This window comes from Rhamphochromis longiceps, linkage group LG14, assembly GCF_057381845.1.
Source record: "Rhamphochromis longiceps isolate RC_006_pf linkage group LG14, R_longiceps_female_GT1.1, whole genome shotgun sequence".
Lineage (NCBI taxonomy): Eukaryota > Metazoa > Chordata > Actinopteri > Cichliformes > Cichlidae > Rhamphochromis > Rhamphochromis longiceps.
Genome location: NC_140570.1, coordinates 11,014,937 through 11,040,163, shown reverse-complemented (window position 1 = coordinate 11,040,163; position 25,227 = coordinate 11,014,937). Strand labels below are relative to the sequence as shown.

The 25,227-nt window shown below is 39.2% G+C and overlaps 1 protein-coding gene across 4 annotated transcripts in view; it reads left to right on the top strand.

Annotated features, from left to right (window-relative positions):
• Positions 1-25,227, top strand: part of lsamp (limbic system associated membrane protein) — a 245,977-nt gene that overhangs the window by 164,827 nt on the left and 55,923 nt on the right. The window lies entirely within an intron of this gene.

The window sequence follows — 25,227 nt, the reverse complement described above, 5'->3', positions numbered from 1 at the left end:
AGTCATGTTAAGCTGTTCATTACTCCCCTTTTTAACTGGAATTGTGAATGGTCCCTGTAGGCGCTGGGAAGCTATATCTGCTGATAGTCAGACCCATACATACATTTCTTAACTAATTTTGGATTTGTGGCTTAAAACTTGACTAATTATCTCAACATGGAACATCTTAGTTCAATTACATGGCACATACTACTTAGATATCAGGAAATGGCTGTGGTGCTTAAAACAAATTAATAACGGCCTTGGATGTGCCAAAATGTCTGAAAACGAAATACCAGATAAAGCAGGAGTAAATTTTGTGCTCCCAGATCACACCACAATCGATTTTTAGGTCAAAGAAACAAGTTGAAACTGAAATGCAGACTTTCAGCTTTACTTCAAGGTGTTTGATAAAAGTATTGCCTTTTGTGTTTAGAAATTGAATTGAAGTCATTTTTATTTATAGTCCTATAAGTTATAGGACAAACTAATATAGCTTCAAATAGAAATATTGTTATTTGGATGAAAATCTGTTGTAGTCAGAGACTGTGTGAAGTTTAAAACCCATGGGTATCACCAGCTGCTGTGCTTCCTCCTTTGTTATGCTCTGCCAGGCCTTTACTGCAGCCACTTTCAGTTGTTCCTTATTTGTGGGTCTCTCTGCATTCAGTTTTGTATTTACTAACTGTAAGGTATTCTCTGTTGAGTTAAAATCAGGTGTGACTGACTTGCCCATTGAAGACTATCACATTTCTCTTCCTCATGAAACTCTTGTGTTGCTTTTGCAATCATTTTTGAATTATTTGGCTGAAAGTGGGCAGCATTGTACAATCTGTCAGGAGTCACAACATCAATGAACACTAGTGGCCCAGTTCTACTACACTCTTTGCATGACCAAAGAGTGTAATCAGTGGTTTGCATGTTGTTGTAAACCCTCATTGTTTCCATTCATGAAGGTGTCTCTTGATTGTAGACCTTGACCTTGATACACATACTTCCTGTATATATCCTCACTTGGATTGTTTTAGGAAGCTATTTTTCTTAAGCATTGAAATAATTTTGTCATCATGCACTTGAACTGGCCAGTGCATTCATTCTCTTTAAGAATGCAGATTCTTGATTTGGCCACTCCTAAAGTTTGTGTTATTTCTCTGATGGGTTTACTTTGATGTCCTAACTCGCTTGTACTAACATGTCTTTGGGCGTCATATTTAAAATTACAGTGAAAAGCGGTAAATGATATTTCGTCTGCACTAGCTCTGTTATGGTAAATGGTAAATGGCCTGTATTTATATAGCGCTTTACTAGTCCCTAAGGACCCCAAAGCGCTTTACATATCCAGTCATCCACCCATTCACGCACACATTCATACACTGGTGATGGCAAGCTACATTGTAGCCACAGCCACCCTGGGGCGCACTGACAGAGGCGAAATTATTGTCATACAGTACCAGCAAACCTCTGATAAGACAGAATATTAGCTTACGTCACATCAAAATACTGATTTTCTTTCTAAAGTTACCACTTAACGCTCGAATTCAGGTATTTATTATGATTTTCTTTGTCTTATTATGCCCTTAAGCATTTGCAACATAATTTCTCTGCCTGTAGTTTTTCCTGCCTATTTATATCTACACACTGTCTCAGAAAAGCAAATCACAGCCAGGAAATAATCTTGGCGATAACAGTCTCATTAAAACATTTATTCTGATGTTCACACTTGGCTGTTATACAGCAGCTGCACACTTTTTCAGGGTAACGGTTGGCCTTTTCAAGCCTTGTTCAAATCCCTAAGTTGTTTTTCTTTTATGAATCGCTTATAAAACAATAAGAGCAATACAAACACGCAGTTGTGCATCAAGGACAAAAAGGAGAATTTATTATCGATCAAAATGCCAAGTCTCTCAGTTTGGCTTTTTCAAAGCCACAGCTGGTTGACAGAATTTTCTTGTTTAAAGAGTCTATTTTATACATGCATGCAGAATGAGTTCTCACAATTGGATTTCCTATGGTGTCTTTGTTTCCTTGCATGAATGTGGGGGTTGAATTTTTGCATGCTTTTTCATCAAGCTGTGAATGTCTGAGCTTCTCAACTGTCCGTCACCCAAAAAGTGACAGTAAATGTTGATGGAGTGTTGTATACAGCATGTACTTGGATACATTTAATGTTGTAGCTCAATCCATTTCACCAGTGCTGGAGTTTTTTAACTGCCCTCTCCATTTTGAACCTCCTTACTGTGAGATGTGAAACCCAACCGCAGATAACTGCTACAGGCTGTCAGTGGATGAAATGCATCACAGTGCAATTTCACCACACACAATAGTCTACTGAAGAACTTATCATCCAGCTATGAACTGAAGATATCATCCATTAACAGCATTTTTAAAGGTCAATATCTGAATTGATGTTGCTCTTCTGGGATCCATGGCAGCAAATTGCCTCTCCTTCCCAGAATCCATCGTGTCCGATTATTCACTGCTTGATCATTGGAACGTCCTGTGCCGGCTTCCAGAGTTTCTGACGGCGGTCTCATTCATCACAGCTAATGCGACGGTTATGGCCAAACATTGATTCTGTTGCTTTCATTACCTGCTATTTTGTCCTTTGCTCTGCCTCTCAAAGTCCCATTCAGTGTTGATGCCATTGTTATGCTCATCTATTGTATTTCCCTGCTGTGTGGGTGTAATCTTCTCCTTTAAGTTCACTTCAGCATCTTTCATCTAAATTGCCTTGCAGTGCTGAAGGCGTAGGTTTCTGGCAATTACAGTGAATGTGTTACTGTGAACAAATACTGGGACTTTTTATTTACTTTGAAATTTTGATCAAATAATGAACGGAGATGTGCTCAAACAAGTGAATGCAGCAAACAGGTTAACTAGGTGTACGTTTGATTCTGATTTGCAAATATCCGACTGTTCAGCTTTTACTAGTTTTATCCACTCTTTTTGTACTCTAACTATAGTTGTTTACTAAGAGGACAGGACAATGTCTCTTTGTTTGTGGTACTATAATGACATTACAAGCAGCAACCTACAGCAACCCCCACAAAACCCAATCAGCTCTGCGGGATAATAATTCACCCCACCTTCATCTTTTAATGGGTATGAAAATGTTCCAAGCTTCAAACATTGCCCCTGGTTACAGACCCAAGAGCAGGTTCACATAACCAAAGCTGACAATTTTCTGCTAGCAGGGACAGGGTCGTAATTGGAAAACAAATGATCAGACAAAGTAAATTTGCCGTGGATGGAAAAGTGGCAGACTCGCGGGGCTCAGACGAGCGATACCAGGAAGCAGGGTCACTGCACATGACAAGAATCGTAATATAAGGGCGGGCTTTTCACCCCAATCCAATTAGATTTTTATGAAACACAGAATTTGGTTGATCGGCCAGTCTAAGACAGTGCTTTTATGAATTGAAGGTTTAATGGCTCCTTAAGCTACTTAAAAGAGTGTGTATGTGATTGATTGTAGATTTGCAGTGTTATTTGATCTCCTGCTAGATGTGTAAGTTTGCTCATTTAGAAGAAATCGAACAGTCTCTAATATTTTAGAGAGAGAGGATATCAACAAAAATCCAGAAAAAAAATCACATTAGATAAAAGTTATGAACTGATTTGCATGTCATTGAGTGAAATAAGTATTTGATGCCCCGTCTTCCACTCCAACCTCTCCACCATCATGGGCAAGACCAAAGAGCTATCAAAGACTGCCAGGGACAAGATTGTAGACCTGCACAAGGTTGGAATGGGTTACAAGACCATCACAAGAACACTGTTCCTACAGTCAAGCACAGAGGTGGAAACATGATGCTTTAGAGATGTTTTTCTGCTAAGGGCAGGATGAGTTCACTGCATTGAGGGACCATGTATCATAAGATCTTAGACAAGGACATCTTTCTCTAGACCAGAACACTAAAGATATGTTATGGATGGGCTTTCTAGCTTGACAATGACCCACAACATTACAGCAAGGCACAAAAGGAGTGGCTAAAAAAGAAACACATGAAGGTCATGGAGTGCCCTCCAAGGTCAATCGCATAGAAAATCTGTGGACTGAGCTGAAGCTTTAAATTGCCAAACAGAAGCCAAGAAATATGAAAGATTTACAGAGTTTCTGTAAAGATGAGAGTGGACCAAAATCCCTCCTGAGATGTGAGCAAATGAGGTGGCCAACTACAAGAAACATCCTACTGTGTTTGCCAACAAGTTGTGTTTTTCTAGGTGATATATATTATATTTTATTCAATGACATGCAAATCAATTCATAACTTTTACGTGATTTCCTTGGGGTTTTTTGTCTGTATCCATTAAAATTAAGATATTTAATTATTTCTCTCACTGTACAAATGCAGATTAATTTTAGATTCAGAATATCTTACATTTCATATAAAATCCTACCTGATTCACTTTCTCATAGCCTGTGGAGAGGTTTTATCTAATCATGTACACTTGACAGACTTTGAACTTGAACCTTATATAACTAATATTAAATTACATCTGCTCTGCGCTGCTGGGGTTTTTTGGAGTGTGCATAGAGTTCAAGCGAAATTCTCCACCACTTCAACAACTAAGAAAAAGTACACTTTAGATGTATATAGATCTAATAGCAATCCCTGAGGGAAAACAGTTTCTAGGGTTTTTTAAAGATGAAATCCACAATGTAAAAAAAAAAACCCTGTCCGAAGCCCATAGAAACTGCTTACTTCATTAATAATACCAATTAATAACTAAAGGATGGAAGGAGGCAGTATATTTTCTCTGATGGCAAATATTTGACATTCTAAAAAGTTTCACAACTTTTTCCTTTAACACTGTCATAACAAATAATCTAAGGTTTTCTTCAATCTTACAGGAATAAGGGAAATTTGGGATATTGAGTGACCCTCAGATGCTGCCCTCATAATTTCCTTTTTTTTACCATTTCTGTTGGTATTTTGAATTTTTACTCAGTCAGCTTATTTACGCACAAGGTGTCCTTGGGTTAAGTGAATGTGATCTCAACTCATCATTTTGTGAATCAGCAGGGTTGCTTGAAACTATGACCCTAACCAAGAGTGTATTGATTTTAGAGCTTAAAGCTAACTAAGCATATTTGCAGTAGAATTAAGGGCCAAACCCTATCCAGCAAGTAATAAATAAAAACCAGGGTCAACAAGGAAACAACCCCCATATGGGGTTTTTAACATCTGAAAAATGTGGTCATTATTTCTCAGTGGCCAAAGTACCCATGACTGGAACGTCAGAGCACCAATGTTAAAGGACACCTTGCATGTAATGGGGAATCAGGAAGCACCTGACATAATGCTTCTGACTTGCTCAACATCACTTTCCCTGATACCATTAAACAACTTAAATGACAGTGAACAGCTAGCAGTGGAACAAAATAAGATGAGAGCAAAAGGGTGAGATAGTGAGCAGACACAACACAGTTGTAAAGGATAATCAAACAGCATACGTCATGTTCAAATAAATATGTGATATGATTAAAAAAAGAGGTATTTTGTTTGTAAATACAATATATATGAACATTCTTTTAAAAAACATTTTTTCCTAACTTCCCCAGTGTTGTTGAACATTGTAGTTCATATAGCAGTGGGTACAATAGAGAGGAATCAGGAAAGTAAAATCAGAAGTGTTGTCTCTGTGATTGATGGAGTATGTGCCGTATTTTTTTCTGAATAGCCCCTTTAAAAAATAAGCAGGTACTACCTGCAATTTATTTTTCTAGTTCTTGCCATGGATAGTGTCTGTTCCTTTGTGGCAGAATAAAGAGGCAGGATTGGTACAAACAGAGACAAATCAGTGATCAAGGGCATTTATGGCTACAGCTTTTTAGACTTTGGAAAATAAACAGCATCAGTATTGTATGCCTACAGTGCTGTAAAAAGGATTTTCTCCGTTCCTGATTTCTTAATTTTGGCATATTTGTCACACTTAAATGATTCACATTGTCAAACAAATTTTAACCCTTTCATGGATGAATTATGACAACCTCAATCAGGATTTTCTTTCATCATTTTTATTCATTTTTAAGCATGAAAAGATTAATAAATATACTTGAGAAAAAAATACTGATTGAGGTTGTCATAATTCATGCATGAAAGGGTTAAATAATAATTACAATGAAACATGTCATACATATATAGTAACATTAAACGACCAGTGGGTGGCAGGGTATGGAGTGACACATCAGTGTCCAGTGTAGTGGTTTATGTGCAAGTATACCATCAACACTGACACAAATACAAGAAAACAGCCTTTGAATAACTGTCCACTGTAGTGACCAATATGCGTGAAAGGGTTAATACTAGACAAATATAACCTGAGTGAATACAAAATGTGTTTTTAGGACACTGATTTAATTTACTAAGGAAAAACGTTTCCAAACCTTATGTGAAAAAGTGATAGTAGTTCTTTAAACTGGACATTTACTTGTCTGTTTCTATTGGATGGGCTGTATTAAAAGTTTGGATGAACATTTTCAGAGATGATTTGGGATTGTGACACCCGAAACCCTTGACTGTTTGATCTGATGTGACCAAAGTGTGGCTATGTTTTTTTTATAGCACATGTACTGTTATTGTTAGCAAGCATTTAGTCCAAAAGAACCGCCTCAAAAAGCTCTGGGCCTAAATCTCACTACTACATTATTTTCAGCAATTAAACCAGATCTTCTGTGAATCAAAAAAAGAACGAGGTGCAGTGCAAAGTACAATTAATATTTGAGAAAGTACCACATAAAAAGAGACATAAACCTAAATATAGCCTAAATCCCCATGCCAGTAATTTTCTTGTAGCCTTTTATGCAACCAGATCTACAGCAGCACTGTTTTAGCAAATTCAGCAACTCTTACTATGCTATGCTAATGTATTTCATAAAATGCAGAGGCCAGGGAGTGATTCATTCATCTCATGAGGTCGTCTTGTAATACTCGTTCCACACGGCTGGAACTTTTATTTTATTTAGTCGGCACTGCAACCGAGTCCTCCAGCAGCTGCTGACCCCACAATCAGAAATGTTCAAGCTTGTTGAACTCTGATGTCCACTTGTGTATCCAACATTTGACGTGCTGTTTCAACAGTTAGACAAATAATGGTGTCCACAGCCAGCATGTGGTTCAGCTTTCAGTGCTCAGTGCTTCAGATCATTGGCGTAATCACTAACCACAAGTAGATCGAAAGTCATTCCGTTGGCTTGTGCATCCCACACTAAATGAGGCATAACAGCTGGACTGACTTTGACTTGCTCTTTTCTAATGTTAGTGATTATGCAATAAATCCATGTGTGTCTACGTGCATGCTGGGGTGTCTTGGATGTTTCCCATATTCCTTCAAGTCTGTCAATATTATTGATCCTGTGTTAGTCTCCAGCTGCTCTTTTGGTTCCTTATTTTTGTTTTCTTCTGTTCTTCTTCTTTTTTTATCTTTCCTTTCTCTAGTCATGATCGTGCTTAATCAGCTGATTTAAATCAGCATTGATCTCATACTGTAGTTTTTGAGCAAGAGTCAGCAGTTTAGAATTTGCATTGACCTTTATAACATAAATCAAGCCATTAATATCTTTTAAAAAAAATATTGTGATTGTTATCCATCTGACAGCAACCAGCTAAGCAATTCACTTAAGACTACAAATTCTGTTCGCTGAACTGCATGTTCTTGCTTAGTTTTCAGTGCAGCTTTGTAAGTGTTATTATTGTTGGGTGTATGACCAAAGCTAGTCTAGCCAGGCAGTCTTAATTATCTCTTCAAGCTACAAGTTATCGCCCAAGCCTTCCTTGCGAGCAGGTATCCCTCCAAGACATATGGCATTATCCCTTCATAAATGTCACAGAGACAGAATGACTATAAAATAGTAGACAAGTTGAATAGTCCTATAAACAGCTGTTCCCTGGCTGCTGTGATTGATTGATTGATTGATTGATTGATTGATTGATTGATTGATTGATTGATTGATTGATTGATTGATTGATTGATTGGTAATTTATTTCAACATGTGAACAATATACAAGTACATTTAGAAAAGAAATGAGAGAAAAAAAATACTATACAAATTACATACAAAAAAACATTCTGATTAATTTACATGTTGAAAGGGAGTGGGAAGAAGTATACACTTATTTAATCCCACCCCTGTCCCATAAATTATCAGTGAATATTTAGTCAGCTTCCTTACTGATATAATTTGTAATAAAAATAGTGAACAGATTTCTGATATACTATATACTATAATATCACATCATGAATTTTTTGTTTGTTTGTTTTTAAATAGAGACATTCACTTAATTTAAATATTTTCCTTTTCTTTATAGATCGAGAAGATCATATTTTTATAACTCTTTTTGAACAGTTTTATGTTTGGACATTGCTTTAATTCCATATTCAGTTTGTTCCATAGTTTCACTCCTTGAACAGAAACACAAAAGCCTTTTCTTGTAGTACGTACCTTCATTGTTTTGAAGTTACAAAAACCCCTTAAATTATAACTTCCTTCTTTCAAAAAAAACATACTCTGAATATTACCTGGCAGTTCTTTATTTTTTGCTTTGAATAGAATTTGTGCTGTTTGGAATTTCACTATATCGTCAATTTTCAATATTTCAGACTGCAAAAATAGTGAGTTTGTATGTTCCCTATAACCTGCATTGTGGATGATTCGAATTGCTTTCTTTTGAAGAGTAAAAAGTGAATGTAATGTGGTTTTATAGTTATTGCCCCAGACCTCTGCACAATAGCTTAAGTATGGTGAAACCAGTGAACAGTAGAGAATATGAAGTGATGTTCTGTCGAATACCTGTTTTGCCTTGTTTAGTACTGCAATGCTTCGTGATACTTTGGAATGAATATATCTTACGTGAGCTCTCCAGTTAAGTTTTTCATCTATTATTACCCCCAGAAATTTATTTTCACTGACTCTTTCAATATCAACACCATTTATTTGAATCTTTGCATTTGTATTTAAACTACTATTTCCAAATAACATAAGTTTAGATTTATTCATTGATCTCATTCCACTGAGAAATGGCACATGTTAATGTACTGCAGACACTTGTTCTGGAGCACAGAGAGCTGGCAGAATTAAACAACAACAGGATGTTGTGTGTGTGTGTGTGTGTGTGTGTGTGTGTGTGTGTGTGTGTGTGTGTGTGTGTGTGTGTGTGTGTGTGTGTGTGTGTGTGTGTGTGTGTGTGGTGGGGGGGGGCACAGAGTTTTATTCACTCTGTGTAAAAACGGAGCTCAAAGAAGACCTTTTTTTGGTATCTACCACCATTCCACTCTGGCATGTTGGTTGCTTTAACCTTTATTTTCTATCTAGCAAAAGCTTTGTTTTTAATATTATGAGCCTTAACATTATTACTGACTCTAACTTAGCCACAAGGAACAACCTTTATCCAGCCTGAGGATCACTGACTTCCTGACTAAGATCAACCATCAAATGCTCCCGTCTTCAGCACTTATCCAGCCTTTCTTCCTTTCATGTCTTCCATCTTTGTATCACAATGCCGTGATATTTAAAGAGCTAATCCGCAGAACTCTCCAAAGCCAGCTGTGTCACCCTAAAGAGCACGGTAGCAGGAGAGGACAGAGTGTGCAGACTCATACGTATGTGTGTCTCTGTGTTTGCACATATCTTTTGCTCCGCATTCTGGGCGAGGAGGAGGACTGACCTTTTTACAATTATCATGGGACAATCAGAAGCTTTCGGTGGTGCCTGTGAAGCCATCTACCCACTATCTTCCTCTTCACCACTTCCCATCTCAAGTCCTCTTTGCTCTTTTCTTCTGCCTCTGCACAGCCCTCACACTTATTCATCTCAGACCATCCCTTATCTATGCAGTTACCGGGGTGTTTTGTTACCTCCTCTCTCACTAACCATAGGGTTACACAGAGAGACAAGGGAGATAGAAAGACTGAACTGAAAGAAATTTGATGGTTTAGAGTGGATTAGGTAGTGCATTGCTTTCATTAATTCTAGATATCGGCAGTCTGTCTGGCTCCACTGCTTCAACACCATGATCACACCCACATACACATTATTGCTTGTACTGCCCCCAGCCATGGAGAGCAGACTACAGTCTTTCTACTGGATGATTCCTCTTTACCCATCTGAAAAAAAAGAGAAAGAATGAAGCTCTGACTAACTAAAGAAAAACACATCAACAAAATTTCTTCCAGTAAAAGCTCCACAGTGTCTACAGCAACTTCACAAGACAGTGCTACTGCACATCAAGGTCTTTAAAGCCACAAAGGGACACATGAAATATAGCTCTTTAGCACAAATTATATTCTTCTGATGGTATACACCAGGCTTCATAGTATTGAATTCAGTTTCATTTATATAGCACCATTTCACAGTAACAGTTGCCTTAAGGTGCTTTGTATTCCAAAGCAAAGACCCTTGAGTGTCAGTGGTGTTAGAGAGAAAACTCCAACAATCAGATGAACCTCTATGAGCAAGCACTTGGCAACTAAAGGAAGGAAGAAATCCCTCTTAACAATGAGAGGCAGGCAAAGGAAGGGACGGCCATCTGTCATGACTAGACTTGGATGTGTGATGTGGGACAAAATTATAAATGGACTAGTACTTATGTAGTGCTTTTACTACTCTGTGTGGGGTATATCAACTGGTCTGCTACCTGAAATGATGCCAAAGGAAAAGTGAAAGAAACAAGAACAAAAAGACCAAAAATAATGACACAAAAACTGTAGATTTGGGTTATAGATGTGCTTTGACATACACAGAGTTCCACCTTACAGTTTGTGGCATATGTTAGTGTAGAACAATAGTAAGTTTACTAGAAATACCAACCAGTGCACTTAACCAGTTGCTATTTTAGCTACATTGTGGTGAGAGATGTGTAGCAAAACCAGTGCTATCTAAAGGTAAAGGCCTTTAACCACCAGAGGCATAAAATTTGCCATAAAATCTGTTCAAATTTTTCATGTGTTAAAAATATTTGTCAGACTTACCTATTCATAATGCAACTGATCACACTGATGGCGTAATTTCTCTGGATGAATTTGCAACATTTATTTTTATTTATAGCTTGATTTTTTGGATTCGAATAAAAAGATCTGATAAATCAGACCATGCATTTGGTAGCAAGTGCACTCGTAGCTCAAAACGGCACTGAATATATAATGATATAGAGATGGTAAAATAATACTATTTTAGCTCAGACACTTAGACGCTTCTCCGGGTAAATCAGCTCTTTAAAATGGTTTCTCTTATGTGGTCCTAACTCTGCCAACAAGAGCTCAAACAAATATGGAAGTGTTTTTCTCAAAAATGCAACATTTTTGATGTGTATACTTTGGTGTGAAAAAGTGTTTGCTCCTTCTTGAGTTTCATTTTTTTTGTATTTTGTCACACTTATGTTTAGAATTAGAATAGAATTCAACTTTATTGTCATTGCACATGCACAGGAACAGGGCAACGAAATGCAGTTTGCATCCATCCAGAAGTGCTTTAGTGATATAGATATATTACAATATATATTAGCAATAATATAGATATGTGAGTATATTACAGAAATGGGTCTATTATGTTATAATGTACACGGTATGAGGTATGTTGTGAATATTCTATAACTATAAGTATGTACAGGCTGTAGTGAATACAAGCAATGTACAGGCTATGAACAGGATATAAATATGAAAAACTATACAGAATATGAAATAAATAACTTTACAGAAATCTGAGATATACAGTTATACAGAAATGGGAACTATGCAAGTTGTAAACAGTTGTAGGATTAAAAATTATCGAATGTACAGATTCAGATCATCCAAATAATTTAAATATTAGACCAAGATTAAACTAGAAAAAACAACATGCAGTTTCTTAATGAAGCTGTTTATTATTAAGGGCGGGTGGGGGTGTTCTAAACCTACATGGCCCTGCCTGAAAAAGTGATTGAAGTGAGCCTTCCCAGGAGTGACTGACAAAAATTAATGACTAAAGAAATGACTCATCCAAGAGGTCACAAAAGACCCCAGAACAACATCCAAAGAACTGTGGGCCTCACTTGCCTCAGTTAAGGTCAGTGTCAGTGACTCTAACATAAGAAAGAGACTGGGAGAAAAAGTTCCAAGGCTGGTCTCAGTTTTGCCAGAAAACATCTTGATTATCCCCAAGACGTTTGGGAAAATACTCTGTGGACTGACGAGACTAAAGTTGAACTTTCTAGAAGGTGTGTGTCCCATTACACAGCATTTCAGAAAAGGAAACCATGGAAAACAAATGGAACCATGAGTTCTGCTGTCTACCAAAACATCCTGAAGGAGAATGTCCAGCAATCTGTTCATGACCTTAAGCTGAAGTGCTCGTGGGTTCTGCAACAGGACAATGATCCAAAACACACCATTAAGTCCCCCTCTGATAGCTTAAGGAAAAGAAAATGAAGACTTTGGAGTGGCCTAGTCAAAGTCCTGACCTGAACCCAATTGAGATGATGTGGCATGACCTCGAAAACCCTGCTGCAAAGGTTGGCGCAAGTTGTTTGGTTTGGGGGAAATCACTTTTTCACACAGTACCATGTAGGTCATCCCCAATAAAAAACACCTTAATTTAGAAACTGCATTTTGTCTTTACTTGTCTTATATTTGTCTAATATTTTAATTTGTTTGATGATGTGAAACATTTAAGTGTGATGTTTTGACGCACACTCAATCATCCAACCATCCATTTGCAGATTAATGATCAAGAAACTGACCTCACAGCCAGTGGTTTTAGTTTCAGTCCAGATGAACAGAATCAAGTTTTTAGGATTAAAGTGTGACAAACATACAAAAAATAGGAAATCAGGAAGGGCGCAAACGCTTTTTCATGCAAGTTCAGATCTGGAAAATTTGGAATTTCGTGCTGCATTTGTGCGATTAATTCTTTAATCACAAAGATGCAGAACTACTGCAACCATTTCTTTCTGGAGACAAATCACTGTTCATTCAGAAGTAAAATAAGCAGTTAATTTTACTTCAAAACATTCCAGATGTCGTATTTTTACCAATTCTCTTTTCCTGTTACTTTAATTTTAATCTGCAGCACTTTGGAGCCAGCACTTTAAGGTGGATACTTCCACATCAACTCCAGCCTTTAGTTGTGATAATTGACACTACCTTGTCAAGAGCAACTATTCATATATTTAGAACAACACTTTATCAATTATTCATGTTGAGTTGCCGGTTTAAACACATTTGAACTGCACATCGCTATCGCACTCAACTAATTTTAGCCTCTAAACATTCTTAATAATAAGAGGAAGTTCGGTGTTTTACTGTTAAAGCACTTTAAAACCTCTGCAGAAGCACTGGCTTGGTGAAGGACAACAGTAAGCCCCGCCATGCCTCATTATGTCTGCCGTGAGCACTGTAGCAGATCGGCAGCTATACACGCATGCATATACAAAAACGCTTCAGGGACAAAATTACAAGTAGTTGTCACACTGTCCATTATTCCATCCAAGTCGAGGAAGAAGAGGAAAAAGGCAGAGAGCGACTGTGGGATAAAGCAGCCACACGCTTTTTTTCATTGCCTTTGAACCTTTATAATGAAACTGACTCCTTGAAGTTTTAATGAAAGCAACAATTTACCATTCGCTTTTTCTCCCTGGGCTGCTGCAGCTTACGTTGCTTAGACTGATTCTTTAAAAAAAATGTTTTTAATAAAACTGCAGTCTCCTTTAATTTTATTTGTGCTGGCTGCGAGAGGTCCTCTCATGCATTTAAATGGGGTCATCCCATGGACACGCATGACAGCTGAGTATCGACAAGGGCTGCAGGTGAGCCAGCAGTGCTATATTTCACAAACTAACCAGGGGAGCCAGTGGCCATCGGTTCTGGCCAATATCTCCCTGGTGTTATTTGTGATATAGAGGACCACTATTTCTTTTCCATTGCCTCCGCGCCCTGCACGCACCCTCATTACTTCTACAGGACCTGCCAGTATCTTTTCTCTCCATCCCTCACCATCTTCTCTGTGTGACCCGAGCCTGTCAAATAGATGGACAGCCCTTTGGCACAGTTCTTCTTGCACCCACGAATGCCTCTGAAAGCGAGGATTGAGTGGCGCAGTTAAACATGACCCCACTTGCTCTCTCTGAGGAGTAGACAGGAGGTTAGGTATATGTAGAGGTTGCACCTGTGTGACTGTGTCACAGCACGTAGGACATGTCCTGTATAAGTAAATCTATGGGTTTGTGACTGCCTTTCAAGAATATCCCCCTTGTGCACAACACCTATGTGCTTTTAAGCGTTTCACCCTTGCTGTGCTTTATAGGTTGTGCTCTTCTTTTTATCAGTGTCTATGACTGCTACATAACTCAGATTCATACTCATTTGTGTAGCTTTTGGTGGCTGAAGTCGCTGTCCACCTGCTATTCAGACCAATACTTTCGCTCGCTTCATTTATAAGAGCAGAAGCACAAATAGGTTGTACTCATGACACAAAGCGCCACTATTGAAAACTGTGTGCTAGATATTAGCAGAAATTGCTCGTCCTGTTCTGGTGATATCAGTAGATCCCTCCTGTGGTCTATTAATGACTTCTACAAAGCCTCTTACATGTTTCCAAGCTCATGAAGCGGAGAAATCGGCAAGGATACTGAGAACTGTCTTTCTGTGGGCTTTCACAGCACACACTGCACTTCAGACACAATGAGCGGTATCTGATTTCAGATGCCTCCTGATGGCTCAGCTGTATCAAGCTGAACACTGCTCAGACCTGGATGCAGTCTACTTCCCTGCTCTCCTTCCTACTCCTGTCAGCAGTTAGATCAAAAAGAAAAGGTTTTCTTCAGTGGGCACATAAACTATTCATTCCCTTTTTAGAAGTGCTAGCGGTATGGGTCAAGGGATGGCAGGATTTCATTTGTTGGTCTGTCATAGTTTGGAAAAGGCAGGCAGGACTCATAAACATGTCTGCGATGCAAATTATACTACTCAACAGCCAAAAGAGAGAAGCCCAAAGCAGAGTTTATAGACAAGGTAACTGGGAACAGGTACGAATAAAAACTAGAGTTCAATAAGGGGTGGAAAAAAATACAATAAATAATGAGTGGGAAGCTATGGCAGACTTTAATCTTACTTTAACCTTAAGAGCACCTCTGACTAGCATGAGCATTGAGTTAGCCATGATTGTAGCTTTTTGTAGGTTCTCCTAGGCAGGCACACCAAGTGAAAATATGTCACTTAAAGTGTCCATGTTATGCTCTTTGGGTTTTATCCTGTCCTCTAGCTTGTATTTGTTGTTTTTCCTGGACCCAAACAGTCTGCAGAGTTACAGACCAAAGTCCATGGCTAATGAATTTACTCTAGTCCCCAGAAAACACTGCTGCTAAGTATGAAATGCTTTTGTTTGGTACGTATCTACTGCACCGTAGCCCTTTCAGATATAGGACAGGAGACATTGCTGGCTGGAGAAAACCACTTTGTATTTTATATGCTTAAAATCTGTTGCACCTCTGTAAACAAGTGTCAATGGGAACTAAATCAAGTGAAGTGCAACTACACTCATCTCTGTGGGTATGTGTGCTACTACATTCCTCCCTCACAGGCTAAGAGAGAGGTCCCTTCCCTTTGATACAGTTGACCACAACATATTACTCAAACGACTGGAGAACTGGACAGGTCTTTCAGGAACTGTACTAAACTGGTTCAAAACATACTTAGAAAACAGGAAATACTTTGTATCAATAGGTAACTTCACATCTGAGCAGACAAGTATCACATGTGGAGTTCCCCAAGGTTCCATCTTGGGACCCCTTCTGTTTAACATCTACATGCTCCCACTGGCACAGATTATAAACAACAACAAAATAAACTATCACAGCTATGCAGATGACACACAAATATATATCACAATGTCACCAGGAGACCGAGGCCCTGTACAGGCTCTTGGTAAATGCATTGAGGAAATCAATGACTGGTTGTGCCACAATTTTCTCCAGCTAAACAAAAACAAAACTGAGGTAATAGTTTTTGGCGCCAAAGAAAAACGATTACAGGTCACCAGAGAACTTCAATCTATACATCTAAAAACCACAAACCAGGCGAGAAATTTGGGTGTAGTGATGGATGCAGACCTAAACTTAGAAAAACACATTAAGACAATAACAAAGTCAGCTTACTATCACCTCAAGAATATATCAAGGATAAAAGATCTGATGTCTCAACAGGACCTGGAAAAACTAGTCCATGCATTCATCTTTAGTAGGCTTGATTACTGTAAGAGCATCTTTACAGGTCTACCTAAAAAATCAGTCAGACAACTACAGCTCATTCAGAACTCTGCTGCTCGAGTCCTCACTAAGACCAAAAAAGTGGACCACATCAGTCCAGCTCTGAGGTCCTTACACTGGCTGCCTGTCCGTCAGAGGATAGACTTTAAAGTTCTGATGCTGGCCTATAAAGCTCTGAATGGTTTAGGACCAAAATACATCAATGACCTCCTGACCCAGTATGAACCTTCCAGATCCCTCAGGTCATCTGGATCCGGTCTTTTATCAGTTCCCAGAGTCAGAACCAGACACGGAGAAGCTGCATTCAGCTTTTATGCTCCTTATATCTGGAACAAACTCCCAGAAAGACTCAGATCAGCTGAAACACTCAGTTTATTTAAATCCAGGTTGAAGACTCACCTATTCTCAGCTGCATTTGAATAAAGCACCAAATCCACACTTTTAAGCTTAAATTTCAAAACTTACATTTAACTACTGATTTTATCTACTGTTCTGATTTTATCTGTTTTGATTTTATATACTGTTTTGTTTGTTTGTTTGTTTGTTTGTTTGTTTGTTTGTTTGTTTGTTTGTTTGTTAATTAGTTAGTTAGTTTATTTGCTTGTTTTAATCAATTTTAAATCATGCTTTTTATTTGTTCTTGTTTCTAATGTCTCTGTAAAGCACTTTGAATCACCTTGTTGTTGAATTGTGCTATACAAATAAACTTGCCTTGCCTTGCCTTGCCTTGTCCTGATAAATTCCTGCTGTTATACAGCAACATCACATTACAAAATAAAACAATAAAACTATAAAATAAAACTAAAAACCAACGAATAAGTCTAAAAGCTGGTAAATATTACTTATTAAAGATCACAGTATCAATATCATCAAACCTTCATATATACTCAACTGCTTAACGCTCAGTTTGAGCTACAGTAAAGAATTTTACAATCACTGTGTGTCTGGAGTGATTTAAAGAGAAAGTCAGAAATCACTGACAGACATCAAGTGCTTTGCATGCATTACGTGCTCATGCACATCCTCGTGTTTTTTTAGTGAGTCTACTTGGCTGCTTCATCTCCCAGTGCCCACTGCCCCACCAGATGTCTGGCATGGTTTTCAGTTCAACATATGGTCGCCGGCGCTGATGCAGTGCTTTACATAAAGAGTCTTCTGTGAGGCAGGAGAGTGCTAAACACTTGTTATGGAGCATATGTCTTGTTGGATGTGTTTTTGATTAAAGGATGCTTTTCGCAAATGGTGAGGGAGGGACAAGTTAAGAGGATTCAGGCCTCGCCAGAATTGTTCTCAGCTGATGTCCTTTTGTATCAAATACGGTAACATACGACTGAAGTGAAGGTGAATTTCAAAGCATCTTGAAAAGTGTCTTGATATCACTTAGTCAGTTTAAAGTTTAAAGAATACACATGCTCTTTAATCTCAACAGAAGCCCTGAGAGACACTATGAATACACCTCACTAATGAGAATAATATTGCTTATCACTTACTGAAGGAAAATATTTATGACACTTCATCGCTGTGTGTTGCCGCTCTCCACTGCATAGCCGTCTAACAGCTAAAAGTAGAGTCAGGAATGTGTCTCTTCCTTTGATGGCACAGCTACAGACTTGATGGGAAGTATCTGTTCCTAGGAGGGTCTTTGTGAGTTGGCATGGGTCGGCTGCTGCAGTGTCCACTGTAGTAAATAACATATGGGCTTGTTATCTCTCCACAGAGCTAGAAGGCACTCGATGCCAGCCGCTTACTCATTAGACTGCAGCTCAAGGCAAAGCACAGGAACAGAGAGAATGAACAAAACAGTAAGGAGAGGAGACAGGGTAAAAGTGACAGTGATGTGGTAAGAGTTACGGAGATGGAAGGGCAGCAGGGAGAGGTAACAGCAGACCGAGGTTATGCTCATGTAAGATATGTCTATAAACGTGTAGGTTAAAGGCAGTCACATCTCAGAAGTCACAGGAGGGAAAGTGCAAATACACTTCGCCTATGTATAGCAAAAGCAGCAGCTAAACCAGCTGTAAGCTCAGTCTGAGGATGTGTGTGTGTGTGTGTGTGTGTGTGTGTGTGTGTGTGTGTGTGTGTGTGTGTGTGTGTGTGTGTGTGTGTGTGTGTGTGTGTGTGTGTGGCATCGTGGGGTAGTCTCCAGCTGAGTGTGTCAGGTGTCTACCAGCTGTTCACAGCTCTTCACACAGCAAGAACCAACATGCTCGGTGGAAAGTCCACAAATCTGGAACCTGATCAACACAACACTGTCAGTGCTTTGTTTTCACGTTTCTGAGCCAATCACCCAAAAATAAATTTTTTGCAAACTCTGCTTGCTCGAGATTTTTTAAATCAGCGCTGTCCAACTTAATTTTAGACCGTTTTGTTGTCATTAGGTAGCTGTGGACCTTAGCTGCTGTCTTATGTTGGGACATTACTCACTCAGTAATTGGTTTTTAAACAGTTTAAGGTGAACATTAAAAAAATAGTCCACAATGGAATATTTATATTGGCTGTTCAAACAACTATGTCACTTTTTAAACATTACGGATAAATATCTCGGCAATGCCTGGAACAAGGAAGATCATACATTTACTGCAGGTATGGTATGCACACAAGTACTCAATGATCTCAGTCAGGCTCGACCCACTGAGCACACACCCAACCTACAGGGTGGCATCCTGGTGCCAGATGCCACAAGACATCCCAGATATCCAGAGCAGACAGACAAGGGGTTTTAATGTTGTGGCTGATCCTTGTATCTTTGGAAAACCACAAATTCCTTCTGTCGTGCTTGATAAAGATAAACAAGCCGATTCAATCAGTTTCAGATTAACAATTTTTGTTTAGATGTGTGTCATCTTTAACTTGCTAGGATGGTATTTACCAACCAGCACTTTGCCCTCAGCATTTGCTCTTGCAAGAGGAGGAAAAGTACCAGTTCATGAAATTTCCTGTGACAGCCTCCTGGGCTAGACGCTGTGTTGTGAATGTACTGTACTATTGTGCTCACACAGGCACTAAACCGTTAAAGTGCTTACTGTGTCCTATGGATCAAGAGTAAAGCGCGCTGTAAGCTGGTTATTGCAGCGTCACGTCACGGACAGCTGTAGGTATGTCCAGTTTAGCCAATTAGAGGGAGACCAGAGGCCGATGGTTGACTTTTATGGTTACAGGTTTGGAGGGAAGAGTTATGTGAAATATTTTGAAGCTTAAATTAAAACTACATTGAAACCTACTGAGACACATTTCCTTTTGTGACTTCATTTAAAATAACAGAGCGCTACGGAGGGGAGAATTTTATATTAGAAGAACGGCCTTATTATTGAGGAAAGTTCAGACTGTCTTTTTTTTTTTTTAATTTATCCTGCTTTTTTTTTTTTCTTGCAACACTAAATCTTTAAATATGCACATATTTTCATGCAGAAAGCCACTAAAGAAACTACAAAATTAATTATGGTAACACTTTATTTTATAGTTCGTGCACACTTTGATTAATTTCCCCTGACATGAAGTAAAACTGAGAGAACATTCTGACACATTTGTTTGAGTTTAGTGTTGAGTTACTGAGTGAAAAATCCCTCATAGGAAATTTTAAGCTTTTTTAAAGCTTTAATGTAGGAAACTTTTACCTGAAGTGATGTGTAATCAAGGAGAAATCATTTCGGTGATAGGAGCTAAGTGTGGAGATTTAATTGTAAGTGTACTAAATGAACAGTGTCTTCACATATAATTAAAGATATTTAGGCCCATAATCTGCTGCTCCTCATTTTATTTCCCAGAGGGCATCTGCCAAACTGTCTGTACTGTCCTTTATAACGTCTAAATGTGCATTTGGGTGAGTGGTTTTCTTTAATTACAGATTACATCATTAAGTGTCAGGTGGCTTGTGCTCATCAATCCCTTTGGTCGTTTTGCTATTAGAGCAGCGAGAGTCCATCACCGCTGCGGACTGAAGTAAAGAACCTCTGGACCTGCTCTGAGGTTAAAAGTTAATAGCTGCTATCAAAGGAGTCTGGAGGCTTCTAGTCTGGTGAGGGGACTGAAGTGTTAACGGACATAGACACGCATACACAAACACAGAAATATCCAGACACGTATGCACGCTTGATGGTCCACATTATGGGGTGCGCTTCAATTTAGTGAATTGCTGCAAATGGGGGCAAATCAGGTAGTATTGATTAGTGAGTGCAGATTGCTGGTTTAAATTCCTCAAGGGCCTCTGAGGATCAGGGGAGTAACTCTGAAAGGCCATCTGAATGTCACAATAAGTCAAGCTGTAATTTGATAGGCCCACTTTACTGCCCAAGTGGACAAAGAGAGAGAACATTGTGGCTTGAAACCTCTAGTTTTACTTCCAATTTGCATATATCAATAAGCCACTGTCTCAGTTTGGAAGAGCAGTGTAATAAATCAGTGCTCGGTTTATATATGCACTCACTTAGTGATGATGGAGTATTTCTTTTTTTCAATCCTACCACCACAGCGCCTACCCGTTTATTAAAAACATGTAGGTAAACATCGCTCATCCTGTTGTTCTTAGTAAACAGTACTAACAGAAACACGAAAATGGAAAACCATCCTGCGCTGCAACTTTTGGTTCCGAGGTTTTGCTGAATCAGCTGTACTAAACGAGACAGGGAATAGGTTTGGAGTTAGAAAGCGGGGGTGATGGTCGTTTCACAATGGCGGGAAAATGGAAAGTAGTTGGTTATAAAAGACGTCTGATTTGAGCTGCATAGGTGTATGGATTGTGGGAGGTCTTGCCCGCTCCAGTAACCCTTATATGGACAAAGTGACATCATGAGCAATGGTGCTTGGAAGCAGAAGAGCAAAGGCCAGGAAGTGGTATTAAATAACTATAAAAAAATGGTTCCTGTGGAGGGAAAGATGGACAACGCAGCCAAGATTCAGTAACCTTGGATTTAGCTTGTCTGGCCATCTTTGTTTTTCTCATTATCATATTAGCGGTGTGATACCATAAACCTCTAAATCATGTGACCGCTTGAATACAAAGTCTGCTTTGCCTTTTGTTGGCAAGTCCCCTACACTTCACAGGTGCCAAGCTTAAAGCGCAAAGCGCCTGAGCAAGGGAAGGATTTACGGAGCTACCTCCGCTAGGCCGAGATAAGAACAACGCCTCTGTGGAATGTATAAACGCAGTTATTTTTCATGAGGACAAGAGCTGCCATTAGTTGATTTTATAAAAGAAGTAAAAAAAAATACTTGGCAGCGTATTCACTTCTTTGGTTCTCCTTGGTTGATAGTCTGGAGCTTGTTAGGAAAAAACTGTTACTACACTTTTCTACCTTCCACCTTCTGTTTCATCTCTTTCAATGCAAACACCAATTAAATGTTCGTGTGATTTATGAGTTGCTGCACTGGCAGGACCTCCATTGGAAAAAAAACCCAACTCTTAAAACAGACTAAAAACAACAACATCTCCTTAATTATTCACCTTGGTGTCCCCGAGTAGCACAAGGTCTACTTTATAAGGAATGGGCGGAGATGTGTGAGGCTCAAACACCTTCACTAAAACACTACACAGAAAGGGTTTTTTCACGCCTTTCTCCCCGACTTCCATCGATGCCTCCAGCAGCCATCCGTCTCATATCCAGTGTTCTTTTGAAAGCTTCACTGGCATCTTGGGTTTTTAAAGCACTGCTGCTGCTAATGGCTACGGCTGGGATGAAGGAGAGGCGCTGTCTTCTTCTCTGTCATCACCTCCCTCATCTCCTGTTTCTCCTTCTTCTTCTCTTCAATTTTAGAAACAGTGTGTAAGGGGAGGAGTGGATCCCAGCTGGCACTGCCAGGTCACTCGAGGTTCTTCTCCTGCAGCTGTAGCAGCAGCAGCCAATTTCGCAGACCTGCTCTCTTTAGTTCAGTTCTGCAGAGGAAACAGTGTGTATGCATGTGGATCGCTGCAGAAAAGCAACCCTTGGTGTCTCAAAATCTCCCTGATATTTCGCCTCTGTTGCAGTGTTACAGTACAGTCAAAACAGTTGTTCGCTTTTGTTTGTGTCAGTCACGTAAGCGCAGGTGTGTCTTATTACATTGAGTTAACATGATAGATTACTTTGAGATAAGGTGTGTTTGAGAGTGAGTCTGTTTAGGGGAATATAATCAGTGGTTCAGCCACAAGGCCCCGTGCACACATTGCAGATGTTTGGAGACGTAGACGCTACGATTACAGCTTGCTCTTTACTTTCCTCTGTCAGTTTCTGCGTCCTCTGGCCTCCTCTGCTCTTTCAAAAATCGATCACTAAGCCATATTATTGTGTAGGGGTGCCAATTCTTTGTGGCAGATTTATCAAAAACTTTTCTGTTAGCATTTTATTTACTTTCCCTGTGTGTTTGACCCCAAAGTTCAGACAAAATGATTTCTAAGTGCTCTCCTACTTTCTACAATAACAGCTTGCCATGTGAGGTCAAGGTGCTAAAGTGGAGATGCTGAAAAAAGCAAAATCACACAAATGTGAACATAAAATAACACCAGCGTTAAGGTACAGCATGCAGCATGTGCTTGTTTGAACAGTGACAGCTCCAGTCAGCTGGTTATATTGGTTTTTTTTCCATGGGGGGGTTCGGAGGGGAAAGTTTTTAGCTGACCTTGTTTATAGCAGACAGGTAATTGGCGGTAAAGCTTCCAAGCACTAAAAGCTAAAGAGCTGCAAGTGCTTTCTCCTGATTATCTTCTAATGGTTTCAAATTAGCTGAGCATAATCGTACGCCTCTTCTGCACTCGCTGCCACATCACTCCTCCAAATGTCACACTGAGAGCCAGCGGGGGATAAATGTCTCCGAGAGCAAATCAGCCCAAGGGGGGGAAAAAAAATCCAAAACATGTAACAATATTCACGTTTTACTACCGTAAAATAACTTTAAGTTTTTAATATGAAAGACCCAAGCCATGCGATCTTTCCTTGTAAAAAAAACCCAAAAAAGTACCGATAATGTTCTGTTATTTTGACACAGCTCCTCATTTTCTGTCGAATAAAGTCACTTTTGTTATTTTAAGCAGTGGCCTGTGATGTAGCGAGGTAAAGCGAGTGAATTTCGCAGTTGCTGCACAAAGCTGTCTTGTTGTTTACTCCTTCTTAACATGTGTCCTAAAGAGCGGAATAGAGTTTGGCGCCGTAATCCTTGAACTGTAATGAACAGTTTAGCTGGGATATAAAGCAGTCTGACAGAATCCATGTAGGCAAAGTTGCATCCTGTTTTCACTCCTGCCGTCCCTGCTCCTGTTCAAAGCCCTATTTAACGCTCACTACAGGTTTATTTGCGAAAGCCCAAGCAACAGTAATAGTCTGTTTGTTTTTGTTTTTTTCTGTTATGCTTCACATGTTGGTCCACTCTCTGTGATATCACCAGCTGATCATGCTGCCTGTGTGATCTGTGTATTTATTTGGCTTTAACTTGCAGGTCAAAGCACTTTTCTAGCTTTTTCGTCATGAGTGCCGAGTGTTCACAGCATTAATCATCATCCTCCTCCCCCGTGTTGCAACGTTTCTTAAAGTGAAGGAGGCAGTTTTGAAAGGGCCAAATCAAACGTCTTTGTTTTGCTAAATTACATTTAGCTGTAACTCGAGTTCGCGCTACACGCAAATTCAAAGTCACTTTTTTTCTTTTTTTACGTGCACTTTCTCCAGATCTAAGGCAAACTGGAGACATTTCTGTAAATTGTTTCAAATGAGCACATTTTGCATTAGAGGAGGAGACGTTTTGTGATTTGTCATTGCTCGTTGCACACAGTCATGATTGCATGTATAATTAATACAGACTGGCAGCACACATTGACAAACTGTTCTCTGCGTGCTTTGATTTTCCAACCTTATTAGTAGATATGAACATCAATTTTAAATGATTCTGCAAAGTCCATTTGGCTTACATTTAGTTTGCAGTTTCACACACCATATCTGCACATGTTAGCTGTTGTATTATTAAGGTACTGTGGTTATGGTAAATGCATGATGGGTAAGCTATGATAACACAGCTGAATGTTCCCAGCGACTGCAGCGATGCATACATTCATGATTAACACCACCGCCTCTAAATGCTCTTTAAACACACAAAAGTTTTGCCACCACATAATTTCACCTCCTCAATACACCGAAAGTCTCATTAAAACCACACAATTTGCACACAAAAATCACCCCCTTATGCTCTGTAACATACTTCAATTCAGCATAAAACATAACCCCCCTTACAACAACATATCACTAAACTATAAATTTCCTACCCAAATCTGTACTTCTCTTCTCTGCTATGCTTCCTCTTCTGAAAGTCACTTCCTCAGTCACACACACACACAGGAAGTTCCTTCGTCACCACTCACTCCAACTAATTTGCATACTGAGTCATCTCTCAATGAGTTGCTGTAACAACAGAAACATATGTTTAAACATTCCCAACTCATTAAATCATTTTATTTCTTTCTACAGTGATCACTGGTTTTGATCACTCAGTACGAGAGAGCACTCCTAAGTCACTCTTTTAAAACTACTTTAATCACTTTTTGTTTACATAACTCACTCCCTTTGTCATATGGCTTCTTCTATTCCTCAATTACAAACTCAAATGCATTTTATTAAACATTCACACCATTGTATCATTCATACAAAATAGCAAGCTATTCTTCATTGCATATGTTTGTGTTCTTAGCCAGGTTTAATCAGTGTCTATGCATTAAACTCCATGAGCTTGTCTTGTCTTTATAAGGTTAATGCATTTTCTGTTTGTGTATGTGAATTTGCATATGTTGCTTTTGCAGTGTGTCAGACTCCTGCACAATTCTCCACTCAAGCCGTCAGTTTCTTTCCCAAATTTGCTAACCCAAATTTTAAGTTCCCACCTTATTAACAGCATTCCTGCTCCTCAGCCAGAAGTTAGGGCCCACTTGTCAGGTTTATGGAGACATGGCGCTGTGAACAATTCAACCAGAAACTTGCCTTGGCATGTCCAGTCAAGTTAACCTACAGGTTTCTTCCGACCGCTGCATGGGGAGAATTGATCCAGGTCTCTTTCGCCC